A 16,183-nucleotide genomic window follows, 5' to 3' on the forward strand; every position below is an offset into this window, starting at 1 on the left:
CAGTTAAATAAAACTGTTATATGGCTACTTATGGCTTGCAGTATTAGTGACTGGTTAAAAACATCTCCAGCTGACCAGCAAAGTACATGGACCTTCAAATGATACTAAAAAGACAGTTTTGCATGTCAAATGTGCTGGGATACACACATGTGTATTTGTACTTAGAGACAAAAGGAAAGATGTGATGAAGACACAGACAGACAGACTGACCTGAGATGAAGAAAACACATCATCCCAGATACTGGACTCTGTCTATTTTAGGGGCTGATCTGTTTCTCTCACATGCACACACATCATGTCTGATATGTCGTGATGTCCATTTGAAAAATGTTCCCGTCAAGCAGAAAGTCCTCGCTTGGTTGTCATGTAACCCTTTGATCCATCACACAAGACAGTTCCTTATACCTCATCCCTTCATACCTGGTGATCATCACTCACGTGACATTGTACCTACCTTAAACTGGACATATGTATGTGTGGTACACAATACATGTGTTTGTGCCACGAATGAACAGATAAGGTTTATATATTCAGGTTGACATTTGTTGCACTCCGGGCCACTAACAGAATGATGATGGAGATGAAACCGATACGTGCAGACATCAAAGAGGAAAGCTCTTCAAGGCCTTTGACACACAGTGAGTAACATAAAAGAAGCCAGATGGTGATGAGCATTACCGAAGACAACAGTTATTATGTGAAACATCATTATCCTTATGTTCAATTTCTGATTTAATTATATTTGGAAAAAAACCCTTTTTCTTGTAAATACATATATTTGTATTATATATTGTTAATTAGTAAAAAAGAATTGGGCTTTTCTTTTTCTTTTTTTTAAAGAAAAAGAGCATGAGAAAGAAAGAAAGCAGATAGTGAATTATAATAGAATCTTTACTCATCTCTCACTAAAAGCCTCCTACAGAAACAATTACAGATAAAAAATGAACATTGCCTATTTCAAACAGAACATGTGCACATTCATAACCCCCTAAACCAATTGTAAAAATGGCTCCTTCTCAGGATGAGCTGCAAATGTTTCCAGACTAATACCATTTCCCTCATCAATCGGCTGCTAATGACTGTGAGGTTTCAGAGTTGATGTGAGGGAAGGGTCGGTGGCACATAACTTTGTCTGGAGAACATAGTCTGCAAACTCTGGGGAGCAATGCTTGAGAACAAAAGGTAAAATCCACAGAGACTGCACATGTGGCTGCCATGATCCAGGATCCATTCATTCATTTATGTCAATTAACTTTCTATGTGAGTGTGAGAAAAGATGGCAGGCCACTTTAGTATTGAAAGAAAAAAATGTTGGATGAAATTGAATTTTTTTAATGTAAAATTTGGTGAGTGGAGGATTCTTTTCAAATTAGTCTTGGGATAGCAACTACTAATATATGATAAAGCAGATCCAATGGAAGCTGGCACCTTTGTTAAACAGCATTTAAAACATTAGATATATTATTAACCTATAGCCTATACATTATTACTGATGAAACACTTTCAAGCAAATGTTTTGGGCAAACTGTGTGGCTTTTTATCAGGGAGTTACTTTAACTATTTTAATAATAATTTGGAATTCCAATCAAACATCCATCTCCAATGCTAAGGTGACATCAGGCCCATAGACTGACAATTGTAGCATGAAGAAATGAAGCCGAAGCTCAAGTCCTTAAACATCCATTTGATGCAAGGAGCAACTCCTTGGGTTGCAAAATGAAGAGTCAATCTATAGAAGCCTACGAGAGAAGAAAACTCCTTCTCAATTGATTTAAATTCGCAGCAAGCAATGCCCTCATGAGTTTATGCTTTTGATCTAGTTTAAAATCTTAGTTAATAGAGCAGGGTGTTCCAAAAAACAAAACAAATAAACAATATTCCTGTTTAACATAAATGAATGACAAAGCAGGGAATTATTGGGTTAAAAAAGTACTCTACAAACCAGTGATGGCTACACCTATCTTCTATAGAGTCTATGGTCCACATCGATCTCTGTTGGAAGTTTCCATCTTTGGAGTTTTCCTGGAGTGATGTCATATAATTAGAAGCTACATTTACAATACTAAGTTGTTGTCAACTTGTTGATTGTAATTATTAGTAAAAGAATATATTTCAATTAGTGTGTCGCAAGCAACTGTGTATCACCATTCTAAACTCAAGCTCGGGTTTTGTTGTGAAGCCTTTCTTTGGGGTTTTGATGAAAACTGCAGCCATGTAACTCATCTCCATGTATCACCACATCCACAGCCCTACGGCCTTTGGGAGGGTATAGAATCACACGGACCAAACATAATAAAGGTAATTTACTGCCAAGGCAAATTCCATAGCTCTGGGCCTCCATCCCATGTTAAACAGCCTGCTGACCTTTAGCGTCTGATTTCATAAAGAGGGACACAATCTGATTAGGGCTGGAAGGATAAAGGTCAAATGCACTCTGAGTTGCGGCAAAAGCGTCGCCGCTAGCTGGCTGGAGACAGAATGACCATCACTGAGAGGGCTGCAGCCAGCCCTGAGCATGCCCCAGTGTGTGAGTGTGCATTGGACAATGGGATTGAGGCTATGCGTGGTTGTGGGTGACAGAGGTGGGGGCAGTAACGGCAGTTAGCCTCTTTGGCCTTTGGAGCCGTTACCAAAAAGGGCAACATATCTGACATGGGTGGCATGCTCCCTTTTGATGTCAAAGTAATCATAGCTTCCTATGCACACAAGCATGCACACACCAGGTGGTGCTGGACCAGCTTTACCTGATAGCAACTTCAGCTCAGCTGAGCCTTGAAGCGCATCACTGGTCCTGACTTTCTTTCCTTCTTGCGCCTTTTAATTTTGGCTTGTGGGAAAGCGAATGTCACAACACATTTTAAAAGTGTACTTTTTACTAGTTGATAATCATTATTTTTGTTGCCTGTCTCAAAATGCTCTGCTGTGGTCCATGAAAACAAGACTTATTATTTTGATTATAAAATAAAGGAGGCTTCATAATGCCTGCCTTGTCACAGTAAAAATGATCTAAAAAATAAGTACTAACTGCTGCACCAAGCACTTCTCTCCAAAATTATTACTGAGATTTTGGAACATTGGCAACACTACCTGTCACTGCCACTGATGCTGGTCCTGTCGAGTACTTTTCACACAATGAAAAGAGATAAGATGAGAAGAACATACGGCTATCAAAAGGTTTTAAATTCGTTAACAACGTACAATACAATAATGATAGCCAAAACACACATACAGAAATATACACACAGTTGTGCTGCATGTGTGTGTGTGTGTGTGTGTCAGCGCAGGTAGTTTGTCTCTCCTGTGGATGTTCTTGGTAGCAGAGCTGTCGTGTGTTTTACGAGGTGCCCATTAAGGAGCTCACATGGATAATGCTGATTGCATGGGGTCTGCCAAGATATGCAGTTCTGTGTGTGTGTGTGAATATTTGTGTGTAAATTTATCACAGTATACGTGGACAAATTTGCTGCTGGGAGTGTGTGTGTGTGTGTGTGTGAATTTGAATGCATTGTTGTATCAACGTACATAGTCAGTGTGTCTGTGCAAGTATGTGTGTGTGTCATAGTTAATGTTGATTGTGTCGGGGCACAGCAAGGTGCTGACAGTGCCGCGTCTGCTGAATGACGGAGATGATGTTAACAAGCACAGGGAGGCGGTCACCACCCCTCTGTTTACAATATGGGGGTGCTAAAGCTGTCGAGACCATAACTACCGCACACTGCTGTATGTGTGTGCGTGTGTGTGCATTAAAACCTCCTTGTCCTCCACCTCTTTGTTGTCACACTCCTCATCTCTGGGTCGCTGCAGAGCAGCTTGCCTGGCACTCCAGCTGAGAGAGACAGAGGAGGAAAGAGACCTTTTCAGTCTGTAAACCTACATGTTAGTGGTTCCTCTAAAATGTAGATATACAGGCACACATAGTACACATTGTAAGATAGACATTAGATAATATACATACACAGTAAAAATGATAATAAGAAGCTAAGAAAGTCTGGATATATTTTGTGTACTAGGACAGGGGCTTAGCAGACTTTATCAATACATCTATTTATTTATTTTATTACAAATAGAGAAAATGCCAATGACAAGTTTCAATAACCTAAAAAAAGGTGCTCCCTTATCATAAGGGGTCACCAAAGCTGGGAGCTCCAGATGTTTTATTTGGCATCAGATACAATTCTTGACACAACCCCAAAGGGAATTTATGTCTGGAATCAAACCTGTGACATTCTGTTTGCCACACGAATGTTTTAAGCACTACAATCCTCATGCACTAATGTAACATGTCCAAATTAGTTAGTTTTTGTTACTTACCTGATTAAGATAAGATAAGATAACCTTTATTAGTCCCACATGTGGGAAATTTGTTTTGTCACAGCAGGAAGTGGACAGTGCAAAAGTTATGAAGCAAAAATTAGAATAAAATAAAATAAGAATAAATACAGTACACAACTGTACAGAATAGAATAAAATAAAATATACAATAAGATAAAAATAGAATACAAATGCTATATACAACTGAGTAAAAATACAACGATGCCAGGAAGATTATTGCACTTAGTGTTATTGCACATGTGTGTGTTTGATCAGTTAAAGTCTTTGTTGTGGAGTCTGACAGCAGTGGGGAGGAAAGACCTGCGAAATCTCTCCGTCCCACACCGTGGGTGCCGCAGTCTCCCACTGAAGGAGCTGCTCAGTGCTGTCAGAGTCTCCTGCATGGGGTGGGAGATGTTGTCCATCAGGGATGACAGCTTAGTCACCATTCTCCTGTCACTCACCACCTCCACTGGGTCCAGAGGGCATCCCAGAACAGAGCTGGCCCTTCGGATCAGCCTGTTCAGTCTCTTCCTGTCCCCAGCAGAGATGCTGTCGCCCCAGCAGACCACACCATAGAAGATGGCTGAGGCCACCACAGAGTCATAGAAGGTCTTCAGGAGTGGGCCCTCCACTCCAAACGACCTGAGTCTCCGCAGCAGGTACAGTCTGCTCTGCCCTTTCCTGTAGAGGGCGTCTGAGTTATGAGTCCAGTCCAGTTTGTTGTTCAGATGAACACCAAGGTACCTGTAGCTGTCCACAGCCTCGATGTCCATACCTTGGATGTTCAGTGGTTGCAGTGGAGGATGCTTGTGCCTGCGGAAGTCTACCACCAGCTCCTTGGTTTTACTGGCATTGATCTGGAGGTATTTCAGCTGGCACCAGTCCACAAAGTCCTGAGTCAGTCCTCTGTACTCCTTGTCGTCCCCATCAGTGATGAGGCCGACTATTGCAGAGTCATCAGAGAACTTCTGCAGGAAGCACTGGGTGGAGTTGTGGGAGAAGTCTGCAGTGTAGATGGTGAAGAGGAACGGAGCCAGAACCGCTCCCTGTGGGGCCCCGTACTGCAGAGACGACCCTGTCCGACACACAGCCCTGAGTCCTCACATGCTGTGGTCGGTCGGTGAGGTAGTCCAAAATCCAGGTAGTGAGGTGATGGTCCACTCCAGAGTTCTCCAGCTTGTCCTTCAGAACCGAGGGAAGAATAGTGTTGGCTGAGTATCAACAAAACAGCAGTCATATATCTACGATACCAATTAAACAATATAAGTATTTGCATGCTGGAAATGGAAACTTGATTTTCGCCATTTGTTACTGACAGTAGCGCCAAGCCCTGCCTTTTAACCTGGACTATCAGAAGACATTCCATTTAGCCTTTCTCCAAAAATATTAGGGTTAGGGTAGAGTAGGATTAGGGCAACTCCTACCTGTACTCTACCTATGATGAATTCCATTCATCCATCAATCCATTCATCTGTCCATCAGTCCATGCCGTACCCTTATCCAATTTATGGTCACGGTGGGTTCATGAAGCCTATTCCTGCTACAATAGGGCGAGAGGCCAATGATGACTTACAGGGTCAAAATCTAATCAAATCAGAAATGTTGAGGAGTTTCTTATGAATTAATGAAATATTTTTCATCACAACTTGATTGCAAATTGAGGGGCAGTTTCATGCAAAATTACTCTTTAATTATAAATTTGTGTCTGATATAATATAACTGCCTGCTTTAAAAGTTTTTGCAATTACTCATCCACTTGATAAAAAATAATGCAATAAACCTGACCATGTATGTCTTCATGTTAGATTCAAGAGGCACTTTCCTTCTTCCATGGATGAACGTTGAACAGCTGAAGTAAATTTTCATAACCTGCAGGACACCTGCCCTTGAGGCCTGGGGTTCCCACCCCTGGTCTAAGAAGTAGCTTTTAGCGGTTTGTTTTGTTTTTATTCTTGCAATTTCTCTGAGCGTTGCATGGTCCAACTTTGGGGTAAATCTGTGAGATGTTAATTTCTGGGAAGACTCTGTCATTTGTGTTAATACACACCTGAATCCTGCAGACAAGCAAACTGCTAAAATGTCTGCTTTCATAAAGGTGATCACACTCGGTGGTGATCAATTAATCAAGTTCATTTGATTATCAGAACCTCACTGCTACATACCCTCTTAATGCAGTGAAGGTGTATTTACCAGCAAAAGCAGAACCCCAGGACACAGTGCTAAAAACTACTGCCATAATACGGCATTATTTTGGTCTTCATCCTATTTTCAAGCATACAATTATCAAAGTCCGTTTTAGTATACCATTTTGAATGAAAACAAATCACTGACAGATGTCACAGAAGAGTTCTGCTGAGCTGTCATGAATGCTGGCAGGTAGCAAATGGACAGCATCATTTTGGTGTGAAGGACTTCAGTAATCTATTGGAGAGGTTTTTTGTAGCAGTCTAATGAGATTAAACACCAGAGTATTTGATTTGAAACAGTCTAAGTTAACACATTTGCACTCTGCTTGTTTTCTGTGCAGAACGGAACAAGTCATACAACGTCCCCACTTTGATTTATCAAAATATTAGCATAATGGCTTCCTGTTCTGGCTCGTCTTTCAGCTTTTTGGATTCAATAGTTGTTACTGGGGGTGAAACAGCAAGATACAAGGCCCTTAATGGGTCCAAGTTAAAAGCTTGGCTCTTGTAGAGCACCAGAAGTTAAAAGCTTACACAGAGTTATCATAATAGGCCATGCTCAACGTCAGCCAAGTCGTCTTTTTGAAGCAAGCCTAATTTCCCATGATGATGATGATGATCGGCCGGACAACATGCTCAGAAACAATTAGCGCTGGTCGCTGAAGTGGACACTTTCTCCCAGTCAGGCATTGAGGGCCAGGGCATAAATAAGTCCCCTTGTCAGCTATTGCCAAGCGACATCTAATGACTCTCATTAATATGCAAAATAGCTGCAATTTTTCTTTCCTATGTGTGTATGTGTCCTTCTTCATTTTGTGCACTTGGTCCATCCAGTGCAAAGTGACCAGCTCAAGAAAATTTTTAATTGCGAGTCAATTATGTCATTGAGCCCGTTTAGATGTTCATTTGTATGCAAATTTGTAGACTGCTGGAAGATGAGAAGGGAGCTGGCATCAGACAACATGGAGGGCAGAAATACCGAAAGATGACCCACACACAGAGCAGACTGCATGACATGATTCATCATTATTTTGGCTGTGCAAGTACTGAAAACTTCAAGGCCTTTTGGTAATGTAGTTAAGAGTCTCTGCTCTTCAAACGTATTAAAGTTTAAACAAAAATATTTGAAGCTTTTTTTTTTATACCTGTCTCTTAAACCTATGTATACGCTGGGCCGGGTCTAGACAGGCATATATGAAGAGCCAGAGAGAAATGTAAAGTGGGCACATGGTGGCAATGGAGGCGGAAAACGGGTGGGGGTGCTCTGGATAACTGTTTTTGTCATGTAATTGGATTGCACTTTGTCAGGCCTCTGCCCTAAGACCTGACCAACTTGGGTATCCCACCTGAAGGCTAAGCTTCTGTTAGGTGCAGGCTGTGTGCAGACAGGTATAGGACCCAAGGTGCAGACTCCGGAGACCAAAGGTGAACTCAAAACAGCTTTAATACTGAACTCAAAAAGGGTAACATAACATGACTGGAAAAAATCAACACTAAACTTAAACCAGAGGACTAACAGAACACACAGCTAAGTAAACGGTAGATCACGAACAATGACAAACTGAAACACAGGGCTTAAATACATAGAGGGAGCAATCAGGGAATGGGCAACAGGAGGGAAACACAGCTGGGGCAAATCAGGACTAACGAGACAAGGAAAGCAAAACCAGATACACAAATATGAAACACAGACTTTCAAAGTAAAACAGGAAACATAACACAGAGACACGAACTTAACAAGGGGATACAGCCGACAGGGGAGACAGAGCAACTATAGAACACAGAGACATAAACCATAAGACGGAACTCTAAGAAACCCAAAGACTAGAAATGATAAATAATATAATAAACTCAAAAGCCCCGGGTCAACGACCCAGGCATCCTAACAGATTCTGCTGATCTAGCTTTTAGGGTCACTGAGGAACGCAAACCCCCTGACCACGTTAAGGTGGCAGTCCCTCAGGGGGAAAACTGAAAAACAAAACAACAAACAATAAAATAAAATATTGCTCATCAGATTCTAACAACTAAAAGCATGACACTTACCTTAATTGGATGGCCTATATTAAGTATATTCGAACCCAACAATAGTACAACGATAGTACTTCTCAATATTGCCAATGTTAACAAAACTAAAAAGGGTAGGCGAAGTTATAAAAAAAGACAATCCACAAAATCTTGAGAAATAAAACTGAAAAATAGAAATAAAGAATAAAATAAAATATCCATCCAGATCTTTACAACCACCAACATAAAATCTATCTTAATTGGATTGCCTAATTCTCAAATAAATTTGCAAAATAAAGTAAGAATAAAATAAGACCTCTTAATATAGCCAATATTTACAAAACTAAAAAGGGTTGGCATAGTAATTGCCAAAAAAATTGCCATGTCTTTTCCTAGAATTCTCAAATTAATTTGTAGAACATTACAGATTTTGTCTTGTTTTTATTTGTTTTGCAAGGAACTGAACTCTGTTTGCAACTTAACAGCTCCACTCTTCTTTCTCCTAAATCCACTCTATAACAAAGCGCCTTGAGGCAACTTTTGTTGTGATTTGGCGCTATATAAATAAAATTGAATTGAATTGAATTGAACAACAGTCTCCTGCTTCCCTTTCCAAAAACTCTTTTTTCATCCATATCCAAGTTATTTGTTATGGACTTCTCATGGGCCAAGATCAGCAAATTACTCTTTCTTTTATGTAACAAAAGTAAATAATCTTTACTAAAATCACTGTAATTACATCAGTATATGGTTTACTCACAACGTTCTTATACTTAATGGCAATAAAAAAGAATTCATTTTAATAGGCACCAAATCAAAACTGACTAAAGTCCCAACCAGAAGTCTTTCATTAACCATTGATAACTCTGTTGTCACACCCTTCCCTCAGGTTAAGAGTCTTGGTGTCATCCTCAACAGCACTCTTTCCTTCACAGCTCATATGAATAATATCACTCGGTCTTCCTATTTTCATCTCCGTAATATTAACCGCCTCCGTCCTTCACTCACTCCAAACAGTACCGCCATACTTGTCAGTGCTGTTGTCACATCTCGTTTAGATTACTGTAATTCTCTTCTCTATGGTCTACCTCATAAATCTTTCCATAAATTGCAGTTAGTTCAAAATACAGATGCTCGTATTATCTCCAGAATTAGATCCACTGAACATATAACACCTGTTCTGAAACAGCTCAATTGGCTTCCAGTTCACCTCCGTGTCAATTTCATGATCCTGCTTCTTACTTTCAAAGCGCTTCATAACCTCGCTCATCCAAATTTATCTGATCTTCTCCATACATACTCACCCCCTCTTACACAGGTGACCTTGAGGGTCTTAAAGGTGCCTATAAATAAAATGTATTATTATTATTAGTATATGAAACAAGGAAACTGTTGAGTGCAGGGGCTGGGCGGGGATTTGTGTCGGGGTCTGACAGACACAGGTCCTCCAGTCAGCTCTTCGCAGAAGTCGAGTCTACGGTAGTGCAACGTCTACGCTGACTGTAGACGGTTACGTCGTTTTCATTGGCCCGGAGTCTACGGTGAGCGTAGACACTGTAGACTCGGGCCAATAGGAGCGCCGAAACCCACTGTAGACGACCAACCGTCTGGTCGACGGAAGTTGCGTCACCAAAACAAAAACAACACAGCGAAGAAGCCGGCAAGTCCGCTATTTTTTTTAAATGGAAACTGGCATTTCTTCTATGTTTACGTGAAGTTACAGAGTCTGGATTTAGCGGGAATTACACGACGCTGAATAGCGCATTTAAGCCTTTTTCTTTGTGGTAAATGTTAGCCGCGCGCTAGCCGACATCTAATGTATTACGCCCATTTCTAGTCTTTTCAGTGGCTACAACTGATGATCGCGGCATTAGCAATTCATGTTGTAAATCCAGACGCCCATGCACCTCGTCAGCAGGCCTGGTGAGAAGTATGGTCTTCACCAAACCTGCACACAGCAGCTGCTCAGCCGAGCCGCTGTCTTCACTCACGGACACGCGTCTTCAAGTCAACATGGTGCTTTCCGTGGCTCGTTACAAACGATCTGAGATATATGAAGTAGTAAGTGTATTTAATATCATACTAGGCAGATTTACCTCACTGCCATTTACTACACATTTACCCGTGTTTGGCTATTGTCAGTACATCTCGCTCGTTGTAAACTTACTTTAGGTATGTGTAACATTCACAATGATATTGTTGATGGTAACGTGTATGATTCCAGCCTATCTGATAAGCACTTTTGACTTTTTGTAGTTCAGTTCACTGATTGACTACCCTGCAGTGCTGTTTTCCTGTATTCCTGTTTCATCCACCTTAATAAAGTGTCCTGTGTTACAGTAACAGTGAGTTGTGGATTTACTTAATGAATGCCCAAGTTGGGCTTTAATCTGCCTTAGACATGTAGACACAACTATGTAGAAACACATAACAGACCTGAACCAAAGAAGCAATGTGTACATGCAGGCAAAGACAAGTTTTGGAAGTATTTGTACAACACATGCCTCAGAACAACTTCGGTGTTTCCTGGAATTGATTAGGAAACACTAACAGAGCTATTATCTATCTGTTATGTGAGTCAAATTTCCCCAGATAGTCTTGGTTGACATCAGGTGACTGTGAAAGCCATGGTGTATGATCACGCCATTTTCATAATCAACTATTCAGCCTATTTGTCACAGGACAAACATAATCTCTGATAGCAAGTTTGTAATGATTTTACAACTCTTTTACCTTTGACAAGTGAACCCTAACATGGCAGCAAAGTGCAACAATGTCTCTCTGTGTAGGGGTCAAGTGTTCAGGGCATGCCTTTAATTTCTTGCCTGTCTGTAAATGACAGTGTCATGGCATGAATAATCCTTCAGATTTTACCAGTAGAAAAGTAAAACAATTACATTGTCTCATCAGGAGAACCTAAAAGACTCCTCTTATGGCTAGTCTTTGCACATAATAATCACAGAAGAAAAGAAAGGAATTGATTTTCAATTGCGCTTAGTTTCAGGAGACTTTCCAAGCTGTTGGTTCAAAAGAGCCAAAAGAAAATCCTCATCGATGTTGGAGTAAAAACTAGATGCTTTTATTGTAATATACACTGATAATGCTTACTGTCCTGTCATTGTAAACCAGTCAAAATACACAAATAACACATTGTGATCATGCTGAAGACCACAGACAGCATTCCAGGCGTCAGGTGAGATAAAGGAGCTGGAAACATCACCTGATAAAGAAAAAACAGACAACAGACTGAATGAATGAAAGAAGGCTTCTTCATTGAACATTTTCCCCCAATCACAAGTCTCATCTTTCACTCTAGACTTTTGACCAATCACCGATCAGGATGAATTGCACTACTGTACTGTGCATCCCCCTTCGCAGCAGGCAGGCTCTCAGTGGTGCTTGTGGGATCGAGAAAAAAACACGCTTCTCTACCAGATTGAAACTGTGAGAAAAACAATGGACTAGTCCCCCACTGATTGTACAAATATAGATGTATTTTTTAGTTGTTAATTATTTCACGAGTCGCTTTTACTCCCGTCAGTCACCACACGGAGAAGTTCTGAAATTAAATAACTTAAACCATCATGTGACATGGTTTGCAATAACACTGTAATCAAAATAAACCCAGCAAATAAAAGTGTAGAAACATAAATACCTGTTTATCACGGTTTCATGAAACTCAAATTGACAGAGATACAGTAAGCGCACCTCATTGCCTGCTGGAGCCAAATAGGAGAAAGTATCTTCATCTCAAAAAACTCAAAGGCACGTGCAGGGGAGGAGGGGCTTGAGCACCTGCCCCTTTCCTCATGAGTGCCCCAAGTGCCCTTTTCTTGAGGCAATTTTTTTTTTATGTGTGTGTGCGCGTGTGGAGTCGTGCCTATGTCCCTCAACAATAATATTTCACAGTTTAAATAAAAGAATCTGGCTTGCATCAGTCACATGACTACCATTAACCAATGATCGCCCCTTCCGTCAGAGCGCGCTGGTTACGAGCCGGGAACGAGCTCGGAAAGAGCATGCGCATTCTTTGCCGTCTGAGCGATGCGCAGACTGATGAAACAAAAACCAGTAAGCTGGTTTACAGCGTACACTGTAGTCTATAGCACACAGGAGTATTAGCTTATTATGTACACGTTGGCAAGCTGTCTTGTGACAACTGACGAATTGAAACAAGTGACCGTGCTGTGTGTGCAACAGAGCGACAAACATTACCTGTCCTTTTATTAACTTCACAAGTAGTGCTGGTCCTAGCTGCTAGAACTGGGTAAGGCTGTCATGGATCTGTAGCTCTGTCCACCGTTTTAGGGAACATATTTTGATTATTTGATTTGATATTTTGATTTTGATTGGATTTATATTTCAAATATGACAAAATCCTGATTTTACAACAGCAAAATTATTGTATCTCTACAATTTAAAGATGATAGTCTAACAAATTGAATCCTCATAAATACTTTATTTTATATTTATTACTTAATTTTTTTATTTGAATTACTTTATTATTACAGCACTAGGAATAAATAATAACAGAAGGATTCTTGATCAGCACCATGATGCAAACTTGTGGCCATAGTATATACAGTATTCTGGAGAAGGTATAAAATGTCACTGTATGTGCGTGTGTATGTGTGTTTTATGTGTATAGATTTTTTAAATTATTACTCATGATATAACATTGTCCAGACATGCCATGTAAGGACATCAGGAGGAACAGTGACAAAAGGAGCTGTGTGAGGCAGTGGATCGCTCAGCAGCTGGATTAAAAAGAGCACAGGTAACAATAACACATGTACCAGTTGATGCATTGCAGAGGTATTCAAGTATAAAAACAATAATAAACACAATGTTTTAGTTCTTTAACATTTTTCTATTATTACTTTATTATGGATTAGGTGCAAGAGTTTTTAAGTGTGGATAATTAAATAATAGATTAATGCAATAGCAAATTGTGTTTGTTCTCAGATGGATGGCAAGTGGAGAGTGATAGATGAGATGAGGAGATGGAAGGAGGAAGAGAGGCAAAGAGTGACTCACAGGCAGAGCTTAGTTTATTTCTCACAGTTTTGTTACCTTATGGTTCCAAGTGCTGTCACCACTACAGTGGCTTGCAAAAGTATTCGGCCCCCTTGAACTTTTCCACATTTTGTCACATTACAGCCACAAACATGAATCAATTTTATTGGAATTCCACGTGAAAGACCAATACAAAGTGGTGTACACGTGAGAAGTGGAATGAAAATCATACATGATTCCAGACATTTTTTACAAATAAATAACTGCAAAGTGGGGCGTGCGTAATTATTCAGCCCCCTGAGTCAATACTTTGTAGAACCACCTTTTGCTGCAATTCCAGCTGCCAGTCTTTTAGGGTATGTCTCTACCAGCTTTGCACATCTACAGACTGAAATCCTTGCCCATTCTTCTTTGCAAAACAGCTCCAGCTCAGTCAGATTAGATGGACAGCGTTTGTGAACAGCAGTTTTCAGATCTTGCCACAGATTCTCGATTGGATTTAGATCTGGACTTTGACTGGGCCATTCTAACACATGGATATGTTTTGTTTTAAACCATTCCATTGTTGCCCTGGCTTTATGTTTAGGGTCGTTGTCCTGCTGGAAGGTGAACCTCCGCCCCAGTCTCAAGTCTTTTGCAGACTCCAAGAGGTTTTCTTCCAAGATTGCCCTGTATTTGGCTCCATCCATCTTCCCATCAACTCTGACCAGCTTCCCTGTCCCTGCTGAAGAGAAGCACCCCAGAGCATGATGCTGCCACCACCATATTTGACAGTGGGGATGGTGTGTTCAGAGTGATGTGCAGTGTTAGTTTTCCGCCACACATAGCGTTTTGCATTTTGGCCAAAAGTTCCATTTTGGTCTCATCTGACCAGAGCACCTTCTTCCACATCTTTGCTGTGTCCCCACATGGCTTGTGGCAAACTGCAAACGGGACTTCTTATGGTTTTCTGTTAACAATGGCTTTCTTCTTGCCACTCTCCCATAAAGGCCAACTTTGTGCAGTGCACGACTAATAGTTGTCCTATGGACAGATTCCCCCACCTGAGCTGTAGATCTCTGCAGCTCGTCCAGAGTCACCATGGGCCTCTTGGCTGCATTTCTGATCAGCGCTCTCCTTGTTCGGCCTGTGAGTTTAGGTGGACGGCCTTGTCTTGGTAGGTTTACAGTTGTGCCATACTCCTTCCATTTCTGAATGATGGCTTGAACAGTGCTCCGTGGGATGTTCAAGGCTTGGGAAATCTTTTTGTAGCCTAAGCCTGCTTTAAATTTCTCAATAACTTTATCCCTGACCTGTCTGCTGTGTTCTTTGGACTTCATGGTGTTGTTGCTCCCAATATTCTCTTAGACAACCTCTGAGGCCGTCACAGAGCAGCTGTATTTGTACTGACATTAGATTACACACAGGTGCACTCTGTTTAGTCATTAGCACTCATCAGGCAATGTCTATGGGCAACTGACTGCACTCAGACCAAAGGGGGCTGAATAATTATGCACACCCCACTTTGCAGTTATTTATTTGTAAAAAATATTTGGAATCATGTATGATTTTTGTTCCACTTCTCACGTGTACACCACTTTGTATTGGTCTTTCAAGGGAATTTCAATAAAATTGATTCATGTTTGTGGCTGTAATGTGACAAGATGTGGGAAAGTTAAAGGGGGCCGAATACTTTTGCAAGCCACTGTATGTCATAACACATGTTTAATCAGCTACCATCTCTCCTATGGACTTTTTACAGTCTACAATCTCAGATCAACACGGCCCTGCCCTCCAGCACTATCAGCAACAGGAACAGCAGCTACCCCTCAACAGCAACATTGTACCCCATCAGGTAAATCATAGCCTACGTTTGCTTTGCATTGTCCCCACCTGATGACAGTGATATAGTTTGATGCGATGTCATATTAGATTCTTGATGAATGTGGGTTGTTCTTCTTCAGCCTGGTTCTATGTGCCCCTTTTTAACTTTAAGCACCCGCCCCTTTAAACATCTCTGCACGACCCTGGTTTATACCAAATGAACTGCCCCATGTTGTGTATCTTTCTGGATTTCATACTTATTGAGCTACACACTTATTTATTTTACAGGTTATGCAGTACATAAATCAAAGTTCACATGTTTTATGTAACTGAAATCTTTAATTATCTGGGCTAAAGAAAATAAAGTTATAGACTATATTTAAATTAAACATGTGTATACTTACTGTATTTGGTTGTATTTAAACCATCCATCCATCCATTCGCTTCCGCTTATCCTTTTCAGGGTCACAGGGGGCGCTGGAGCCTATCCCAGCTGTCATAGGGCGAGAGGCGGGGTACACCCTGGACAGGTCGCCAGTCTGTCGCAGGGCCAACACACAGGGACAGACAACCATTCACACTCACATTCACTCGCACATTCACACCTATTGACAATTTCGATTATCCAATTAACCTATACCCACAAAAACCATATAAAATGGATATTACAGCAGGTAACACCAACATGGGTAAAAAAATGGCTTTGGTTTTTCCACCCCATTTGATTCCCATGCCACTTTCATGCCAACCTAGGCAAATTTCTCTAGATCTGCCCCTGGTTGGCACATGGATGCTGGACCATTCCCTATAGGCCTATGTGATTGGGGACTTATCTCTTGATCCTCCATTGTCACAAT

General features: G+C 40.9%; 1 long non-coding RNA gene across 1 annotated transcript; it reads left to right on the forward strand.

Moving 5' to 3' along the window:
• Positions 1–10,051: 10,051 nt before the first annotated feature.
• Positions 10,052–15,386, forward strand: LOC120434521. The gene is made up of 3 exons (XR_005609145.1): positions 10,052–10,568; positions 13,194–13,284; positions 15,265–15,386. It is a non-coding gene; the product is annotated as an uncharacterized LOC120434521 (long non-coding RNA).
• The last annotated feature ends 797 nt before the right edge of the window (positions 15,387–16,183 follow it).

The sequence above is a fragment of the Oreochromis aureus genome, linkage group 18 (assembly GCF_013358895.1).
Source record: "Oreochromis aureus strain Israel breed Guangdong linkage group 18, ZZ_aureus, whole genome shotgun sequence".
Lineage (NCBI taxonomy): Eukaryota > Metazoa > Chordata > Actinopteri > Cichliformes > Cichlidae > Oreochromis > Oreochromis aureus.